We start from the raw sequence: 10718 nt of genomic DNA, 5'->3' as shown, positions 1-10718 counted from the left end.
AAAAATATAGTTAAATTCGTAGTTTTACACTCGTTATAACTGAAAACATAAGTGTTTCATGAAAATTTTATTTTTAAAAAAAGAAATACTCCTAATATATGCACATACATTAAGGAATTTGTACAAAAAATGATTTTCAGAAGAATTTTCAAATAATGGTAAAATGCATTTTATTTAGTATATATCTAAGATTTCAGATTTTTTATTATTCTAAAATTCTATTTGTTTTGAATTTTTTTCTTTATTCTTTTTCTTTATCATATTCATGGCAGAATAACCATGGAGAGCGAATATTTTAGTTTTGAACTAGCTAGCAACCGGTTTTGAAATAACGAACAAACATATTTCGTTATGCGTCTTTGAAATTAAATTTTTTGTTCACCATTCATTATATATTTTCCTAGCACGTCGATGGCGATGTTAGCTTTTAATTACAAATTAATATTAGATTTTATACGCTTCGAATAATACAGGAAATGTTAGATAGAGTGGTTAGAATGGTCCTCATCCAGGAGATATATTTTGTATGTATAATGAATGTTAAACAAAATAATCCGTAAGTGAGTTTTTAATTGAACTAAACTTGCTATAAGAGAATAAATATGTTTTGCATAATTAACAGCCAACTGTTAACTCCTATTTACGTAAGGAGTGCGTGTGTTTTCAAATAATCTTTCCAACTGGGATTCTCTTTAATTCAACAGATTTCGCATTCTATCCCATTCAATAATAATAAAAATTGGAGAAAGAGGTATACTTAACGTGCTCATTTAAGCACAAAAGGCTTTAAATTAACGTAATATTATTAAAGAGCGTCCATGGTGTAAGCCAAACTAGGCGATCGCTTTGAGACAAAGAAAAGGATTTGAATTTAAACTATGGGAACAGTTAGGAGAGATAGAGTCATTATTAAAGCTTATATATTCAAAAGATTTCTGTTTATTAAAGCAAAAATAATCAAACTGTGCTTTAGAATCCATATTTTGAATTTTGTTAGTTATTTTGTGAGTGAAATTCTTTTCCTAACTGTACATTTACGTGAAAAAGTGCTTTAACAATTTCGAATACATTCAATTTAATTCAAAATACAGAATTTTTAAAACATTCCCCAAAACTTCGATAATTTATTATTTATACAAATGAAAGAAAAAAGAATTATTTTTCTAAATCAAAATTAAAAAAAAAATAATTATAAAATAGATTTAAGGATCAATGTTACACTAGTGTGTAAAAATTAAGCAACATGTGCTTTTTTGCAGTAACTCTATGAGAAATCATCTGAGAGACACGCAATTCAGAAATGAGAGACAGCGTTTTGTATTTAAACGATGACAAAATCGTAGTTGAGCAAAAGTAAATACAATGCATATAGTATGGAAACAAACCAAAAAAGGTTTTATTGAACCCATAGTATCGCTACACATGATTGTCTGCCCAAGAGGGAGAACAGCAAGCAGATGTTCTTTAGTATAGGATATGCCTTCCCCTTACTGCAATGGTTGCTTCACACCGTCTCTCCATATTCAGCACCAGATTGTCCAACAGTTCTTAAGGTAAGATTTCCTATCCCTCAATGAGCATCTGTTTCAGTTGTTGGGTGTTCCCCGGAGGATGTAATAGTGTCGCAAGGCTTCTCTCCAAAGCATCCCACTCATGATCTATGGGATATAAATCGGGAGATAATACTGGCCAATCCATTCAAGTGATATCTTCATTTCCCAGTTGCTGCTGAACATCAGCAATCCGATGTGGCCGTGCATTGTCATCTATAAAGACGAAGTCTGGTCAAATAGCAACTCTCAACACATGCGCATAGGGAAGGATCACTTCATAGCGATCTCCGGTTACAGAATCTCTGTCGAAAACGTGGAGACCAGTCTTCTCGTTTAGCATAATGCTTCCCGGACGACAATTCCAGCAACACCGTAGCGGTTTCTTTCCGTGATGTTACTGGGATGAAACCATGTTCTGACCTCTTTCTAAATCAATTGGTGTTGAGAATCAATTGTGGCACTGAAGAGACTCTCATCCGAAAAGAGGACATGACTCCATTGATGAGATGTCCAATTTCAGTGCTCCTTGCACCACTCTTAACGGTGCCACCGATGGTCAACTTTCAAATGGATGCAACGTTCAGGACGGTGGGATGGTCAGCATTCAGGAATAGGCCACCTTCGTGAAGGCGTCTGGTCACAGCAAATCGCGACACTTGCTGCCTTGTTGCTGTACACAGTTGCTGATCAGTGGCGCTTGCTGACTGGTATCGGGTTCTTTTCGCCTGCAGGACGATATATCGTTCATACACTGCAGGTGCTTTCCTAAGTTGAGCACCAACAACCTTTCTAACAACTGTACCTATGGTTTGGAAGGCTTTCCAAGCGCGCGAAACGACACTTTTGTTGATTCCGAACTCTTCAGCCACACTTGTCAAATTGCGCCCCTCCTCCAGCTTTCTGATCATTCTTCCACGTGTGCAGACGTCCAGGTGATTTCTTCCAGCCATATTTCACAAAAGAACTCACTTGTTCTTGCAACGAATGTCTTTAATTGCGCATCTGTTCTTCATTTCTTTGTAGTCTTGAGCTGCGCGCGCTGACTGTACGCGTTTTGCGTACACTCACAGCGCCTATGATATTTTGTTCCTGACATTTGCATACGCATCACGTTTCTACTGAATTGCATGTTCATTGTACTGATCGCAATAATCCCTTTTCTAGAATTGCATGGCTACTTGCTTAAAATTTACATTGTTTCTTAAGTTTTGAACACCAGTGTATTTTCCCAAGTACGAACAATAACTATTTAAATGATCTGTTGTTGACATTTTTGGTATAAAAGTTGTTTGTATTTATTTCACTTACAGAATGCCTAAGAGAAAAAACATCCTCCAAAAAATCCTCCTGTTTTTTCTGTGCCTTTCGTTACCTGGGAAGCATTTAGATTATTTCTGAAGTGAATATCAAAGTAGGTGCTTTTGGGAGAAAGCACAGAATAAATGTCAACGCCGCTTTGAACTGGCATTTTAAAAATATTTCTTTAAAATAAGAGCTAATGTTTTTCAAAACTTTCTCTCATGCTTTAAGCTAAAATTAAAACTCTTCAAATGCAAATAGTTTAGCTTTCATTTCATTTATATTTACTGCTTATTTTTTGTAAGCATAAAAAAATTGTTTTCCCAAAAAAACTTAGGTTTCTGATGTTAATATATTAAGGAATAAACATTTTCTGATTCTTATAGATGTGTTTAGTTAAATATGATATATATTTATTTTTTGGAAAAGAAACAAGTCCTTGTTGTATTACGTGACTAATTATGCATCGAATTGTTTTTCCGAGTGCAAAGGGTTAAACCTTGTGATTAAAGAAGAATAAAAGTCAGTTTAACTGTTTCAAAAGTTTGAATTCAAGCAAAGCTTATGCATGTGTTAAAGCGGGTATTTTATGATTACATGAATTATTCGAAGTGATCTCATTGATACACCTTTTGTTTTATCTGGAGGAATATATTGTGCACCAAAAAATTACATTTAATGATGAGTAAAGTAGAGTTATTTTACATTATTGAATATGAGACCAAAGGAAAACGACTACTTAAACGGACGACTTATTGAGATTTTAATGTAGTTTAATAAGAACAATGTTATACATGTGTTCAGTTAAATATGATATATATTTATTTTTTGTATTTTATGATTACATGAATTATTCGAAGTGATCTCATTGATACACTTTTTGTTTTGTGTGGAAGAATATATTGTGCACCAAAAAATTACATTTAATGATGAGTAAAGAAGAGTTATTTTACATTATTGTATATGAGACCAAAGGAAAACGACGACTTAAATGGACGACTTATTGAGATTTTAATGTAGTTTAATAAGAACAATGTTATACATGTGTTCAGTTAAATATGATATATATTTATTTTTTGTATTTTATGATTACATGAATTATTCGAAGTGATCTCATTGATACACCTTTTGTTTTGTGTGGAAGAATATATTGTGCACCAAAAAATTACATTTAATGATGAGTAAAGTAGAGTTATTTTACATTATTGAATATGAGACCAAAGGAAAACGACGACTTAAACGGACGACTTATTGAGATTTTAATGTAGTTTAATAAGAACAATGTTATACATGTGTTCAGTTAAATATGATATATATTTATTTTTTGTATTTTATGATTACATGAATTATTCGAAGTGATCTCATTGATACACCTTTTGTTTTGTGTGGAAGAATATATTGTGCACCAAAAAATTACATTTAATGATGAGTAAAGTAGAGTTATTTTACATTATTGCATATGAGACCAAAGGAAAACGACGACTTAAATGGACGACTTATTGAGATTTTAATGTAGTTTAATAAGAACAATGTTATACATGTGTTCAGTTAAATATGATATATATTTATTTTTTGTATTTTATGATTACATGAATTATTCGAAGTGATCTCATTGATACACCTTTTGTTTTGTGTGGAAGAATATATTGTGCACCAAAAAATTACATTTAATGATGAGTAAAGTAGAGTTATTTTACATTATTGCATATGAGACCAAAGGAAAACGACGACTTAAACGGACGACTTCTTGAGATTTTTATGTAGTTTAATATGTTATACATGTGTTCAGTTAAATATGATATATATTTATTTTTTGGAAAAGAAACAAGTCCTTGTTGTATTACGTGACTAATTATGCATCGAATTACTTTTCCTACATCGAATTACATTTTTCTTTTTACATCGAACATAAATTTTATGTAAAAAACGTAAATCTTGAAAAATATTTTTATTTCTTTTTCAAAATGAGCAAAATATTTGCGATGCTATTAAATTATGCTTTAAAAAAATGGGAATATTTGGTAAAAATTTCAGATGATATTTACATTATTGTTTTAAAATTCTGACAAAAACCGCCAATAAGTACCTATTTTTATCTGCCCAGCGAAATTTTTTTTCATAATATAAAAATTCTTCTACAATTACAGCGGAGTTTCTGTATTGTCCTTTGTTAAATGAAAATGATCAAAATTAAATTTGAAATTTTTTTCTCCTTTTCCCTTTTTTGTAAATAGAAACGCATGAAAGTCATTTGAAACTTTAAAATAGGAATATTTTCCTTCATGGGAATACAGAGAGGCAGAATAGAATTCACAGAATTTTTCGATGACCTCTTACGCACCTTAATTTAATTTTCCCAAGTAATATAGACATTGATATAAAATCTTTATTAGATATTATCTTCTCCATAATTTACAAAATATTGCAAAAGTAATTTCCTAAACTTATGTAAAATTCGCATATTTTTTAAAATATGCTCCAAAATTTACTTCTGACCCTATTAAGCTATCTTAGGATTCGACGGCTCATTTCATGGGTTCTCATGCCAATAACTTCCCAGTTTAAACCTTTAAGTGACAAAAAGGCGTATATCAGAATTCATAACGAAAATTCGCTTACCATAGGCAACAACAATGATGGATATTGAAGTCAAAAACTCCGAAAGACATTTCGAAGATGATCTCAACTCAACATGCGTCTCAAAGCGCAAATTACCGCATGTTTTTGTTTACAGTTACCATTTCTCGCAGTTTTAAACACGCTCCACTTTCCCTATTAGTTTACTGAAACGCATGATTCACGATAATGGCGGGTATGGGGTCCAAAGTTCTCCAGTGTAGCCAGCAATTTTGGATCGAGAGTTCATCAGGTTGGATAACACTTTTGGAAGAAGGGTTTAATTTTGTGGAGATGCGTGTTCTGTTTAGCTATATTAATGCCCTGTTATAAAAAACACTTGAAGTATTTTAGAATGGGCCTCGTAATTTTGAGCCGTATTTAGGTAACACGAATGACAACTGGTTTCGAACGTCTTTCTCTAAATTTGTGTTCCACACAAGAGAAGTGGCACTTAGTTCCGATATATTTAATAGGCAGGACATCGTCTTATACAGCGATTCTTCGGTAAAATAAGATTCCGAGCCTAGAACACTCCGATCCTGAAACCTAAACCTTACCGCGAAGCCGAAGGGTTTTTTGATGAATTCCTAACTTTATTACCCAATAAAATGACATATTGTTCTCTTATTTGAATATTCATTTTTAATGCTGGGCATTAAATAATAGGCAATGCTGTTTACGTTGATAGTTGTCGATACGTTGAAAGTAGTCGACGCGTTGAAAGTAGTCGACATTCTCATTCGATTGTGACAATGAGAATGTCTCAAGTGAATATTTCTCTGAATTATCGTCGTAATTGTCTTTTTTTTGTTTGTCTTTTGTTGTTGTTATCATTTGTAACTAATTTTAATAGCTACAACGTTTGATTTTTGTGGATTTCTTAAAGAGATTGGTGCTTGTAAGATGATTTTGGATGCGTCAAACTTTAGAGTCAGAGAATGTTTCAACAGTATTTTATGATGATTGTGAACAAAGAAAAAATGAAAAAAATATTAGTAATAAAGAAATACTTTAATTTTTATCTTATATCTATAATAATATATTACATCAGGTTAATTTGTAAATGAAACATTTATCTTAAAATGGTAGTATTATTATATAGCAATAACAACAATGAGATAAAGCTTACATATAACTAGAACTGGTAAGAGCATCAAGTATAAGAACGAATAGGTTAGCAAAAGGGAGGCTTTCTTCTCCGCTTGTACAATGAGAATAAATATTTTCTTCTTTACAAAATTGGCCAAGATACAACCTTGATGCAGTATAGAGCATCTAGACGATAGTTTATAGTGAAAGTTGACATCTTAAATCTAAAACTTTACAACGTATAAAACAGTTTTCCACACAGATACAGAAAAGAACACACATACACACATTTTTTCTCAGAGGTGAAGCTCATTTTCTTTTCGTTGCCTTCACGAGAAATAGAATCGAGATTCGATTGTTATTTTGCTACTGCCGACTTTTAGTAATGTAAATTACAGGAATTTTACAGAGAAAAATATTAGTTTTGAGGTTTCATCAATTATTTTCCATTTTATTTATTAATATCAGCTACATTAACCATTAGGAAATTTCTTATATTCGATGTCATTAATTTCTCTTTAAACACTTTGGCAAAGATGTAAGTTTGTAATCGATTTTTCACTCGTAATGATAAAAGTTTCAGTTCTGTTGACAATATAGCTTTTTAGAGTTTAATTAATTCACTATGAATGGCGCCATTTGATTGTGAAATTGAGAACAATTTATTATAATATTTATAATAATGAATTATAAATTAAAAAATTAAGCCAGAAAATTATTAGAATATAAAAAAAATTCTTTTCTGATCAATACTTAAAATGTAATAAAAACTTTTTTTTTAATTAAATTTATCCATTTGAAACTAAAACTGCTAGAGAACTAAAATATTTTGATTTAAACAATAAAAAAATAAAAATAAAATAACTATTTTCGAAATAGTTAAAATTTGTATAGATAAATTTTGGATATCAAAGAAAATTAGAGAAAATATATGACATGAAAATGCTTGTTCATTTAATGCGAACCATTCAGCAGAAACGTTGGCTTAGTTTTATTCTGCTAGTATTTAAATGCACAGTTGATGTTCAATACACCTTTTGAACTTTTACCCTGTGTAAAAATTTTATTATAAGAATCATATGTTGAAAAAAAATACTTAGAAAAATTCATTGATATATTTTTTTTATTTGTATACTTTTTTTGGTAAGGAAAGAAAAAAATAATCTAATAAATATTTCAAAGCTTCACATTGAGCATCTTAGCTTCAAACTAATGTGTATTAAAATAATAAAAAACTATTTTCCAGATTTTTTTAAATACTTCTTTTAGTCCTACAAAATATTTGCAATTTTAATATCATTACAACTACAATTTTTGTTTCAAATCCCATTTCTTTAAAATTTGCTAATATCATTGCAATAATAGTGCACTCAATTCAAACAATTAATATCTATAAATGTTTAATTTATGAAATTTTGTCAATATATACTATGGTACCAGAGAAAAATTTCTGCTGAATCTTTGATACGAGTGGAGTATTTTAAAATGTGAATAACATAAAATTTCATTTTGAGTCTCTGCTAAAAATATATTTAAAATATCTATACAGCAATGAAAAATACTAAAAATGTCTTTATAAATGAGTAAAGATATTGAAATAAATTATAATTTCATACGATTGTTTTCGTATCATTTTGGCATTGTAAAACAATTTATCGTATCATTATAACGATCGGTTTTCAATTTTGTATCCTTTCGTTTCATAAAATTTTGAAATAGAAAAACACATTTTTAGTCGATTTGTCATGGTTGTAACATCCATTCATCCTTAAGATTTTAACAGTGGAAAATGGTTTAAAGCAAATACGCCAGAAAAGTTAAAAATTTTCTGAAGTGAAAATGCAATGTTATTGTTTGTTTATAACAATATATTTTTATAGAAAAAATGAGCTAATTTTGCATAATTTCCTATTAATTTCCTTTCTTTCATGGAGAGGACAAGGATTGGAAAATTAAGTTAGGAATGAGATTCATTATAACGGTAGTATATTATTAGGGTGTTCATTTATGAAAAAATTACAGCGCAACAGCCACTCATTTCCGAGAAACGTCCCTCAAACATTCAGCACTAGTTGTCACAGTACTTGTGCTGAATTAATACTAAGTTGCCACTACTGCAGTGCGATCAGACAGCGCCTTGGATAAGCTTAAAATCCGAGAGGCTAGTTCTCTATTCTAAATATGGTCTTTTATAAATATTTTTTACATATAAACAATATGTAGATATTTTTAATTAATATGCTAGTCCTTTTTATGTAAAAATAAATATTCATTCGCTTAATACTTAAATTATAATTAAATTTTTTTATTTAAAAATTATAATTATCATTTCAAATTATTTTATTATTTACTGTTAAAAATAATTATTTTAATTTAAAGTTATTTATAGTCATTTTTCAACAAAAATAATAATAAATATCATTTATTATTACTCACATAAAAATTATTTAGTAATTCTCAATATTTTTTTTACATTTATAAATTTACTCACCAATTCACCTTGCTTCATGAGAAACTGATCCTGAGGATTCCGATGCAATTTAATCCTTTTTAGCTAATAAACTTGATTATAAATAATTACATCTTTTTATCTCACCTTAAATATTTACTATATAATGATTCCAGCAATTTTATCTTCATCCTCTGGTACACTAGCCTTATTCGTATTCAATTCTACTTCAGAAAATTTTAACTTCCTATATTAAGAGGTAAGATATTTCATTGAAAAATCTAACGTTTTAAATTACCATGCTCAAATTTCAAAGATGAATTAAATGTATTTTTTTAAAGATTCTGCAAACTATGAATCATTATTTCTTACGAAATGTTTTTAAAAATCTGTCGGAGTTGATAGTAAGAGGCATGGTAATTCATCAAATTTGAATGCATTTTCAGACAAATTTACCTCAATCTCGACAGAATTTCTGCTATTGATTTCACCATACAAATTAATAGTGGAAATCCTTTTAATCTCGAATTGATATGTTTCGAATTGAATTTAAACGCATGCTATATGAAATGCCCACTCTGTTCTTGCCTCAACAGTAATTTTAGCAGTCATGTTTTGATAAAAATGCTTTAAATGATTTAAAGAATTATATTTTCTGTTGCTTCAGTCAATAAATGAAGCTCTGAAAATGTTAGTAAATCTGCATCTTTATCTAATTAGTCCCTTGGTCTTATTAATAATTTTTAATAAAACAATCTTGATCACATAAAAAATCATTGTTTTACGACTAAAATTACTCAAATAGTCATTGTTTAAAGTAAATGGGAATCTTATACAGAGAAAAATGATCAGTTTTTTAAAAAAGGCAGAATGTTTTGAGGAAATAAAAATTGCCATTGTAATTTTTATCTGCTTAAATGTTCAGAAGAAAAACAAGAAACAAATTTGAAGCTTTCAAACAGAAAATAATAAAAAAAACTGAAATTGTGCAGTAAAGAATATGATGTAAAGAACTAAACTAATCCAATGCAAAATGAAATATTATTTAACACATATTATAGTAAACAATGTAATAAACTTAAAATGAAATCTACTTTACTGTATTATTTGCGTGAAATGCTTCCTCTGGCTAAAATACAAAAATATATTGCGAAGCAAATTCTTCTTGCACATAATGTTAACTTATTGATGTAACAGATTTAAATGCCATAATTACACGTATTACAAACATTCTCTATTTATTGATTCCCTATCAAAGGAAATAATCTAGCGGCTTAAATCTGTCGATTACATCAGTCATTGATAAGGTTCTCTGTAACCAAACATATTATTTTCAAGTGCTTTGGGCAAGAAAGTATGCGGATGAAAAGATATGTTTGCTGGAACACCATCATTCTAAAACCAAACTCTTGATAAATCTTTCAACGAAATAATAATCAGAATAATGGCTCAGATAAAATAGTGGCATATTAAGAAGACATCAAAGCAAACATCAAAGTCCAGTGCAGTTGGCACCAATTTGGTCACATAATATGAGGATTTTCTAACGACCAGAAGTGATTGTCTACCTGTAAATTTCAACTCGTGAAAAATTCATAACTAAAAAAACAAATTTGATTTTGATCTATGTATCTGAAATAATTTACTTTATTTTTCAATACTTTGAATGATATACAGGGTTATTCAAAATTTATTTTTTAAATTTCATA

Source organism: Argiope bruennichi, chromosome X1, assembly GCF_947563725.1.
Source record: "Argiope bruennichi chromosome X1, qqArgBrue1.1, whole genome shotgun sequence".
Classification (NCBI taxonomy): domain Eukaryota; kingdom Metazoa; phylum Arthropoda; class Arachnida; order Araneae; family Araneidae; genus Argiope; species Argiope bruennichi.
Note: the sequence above shows the minus strand (reverse complement) of the source record.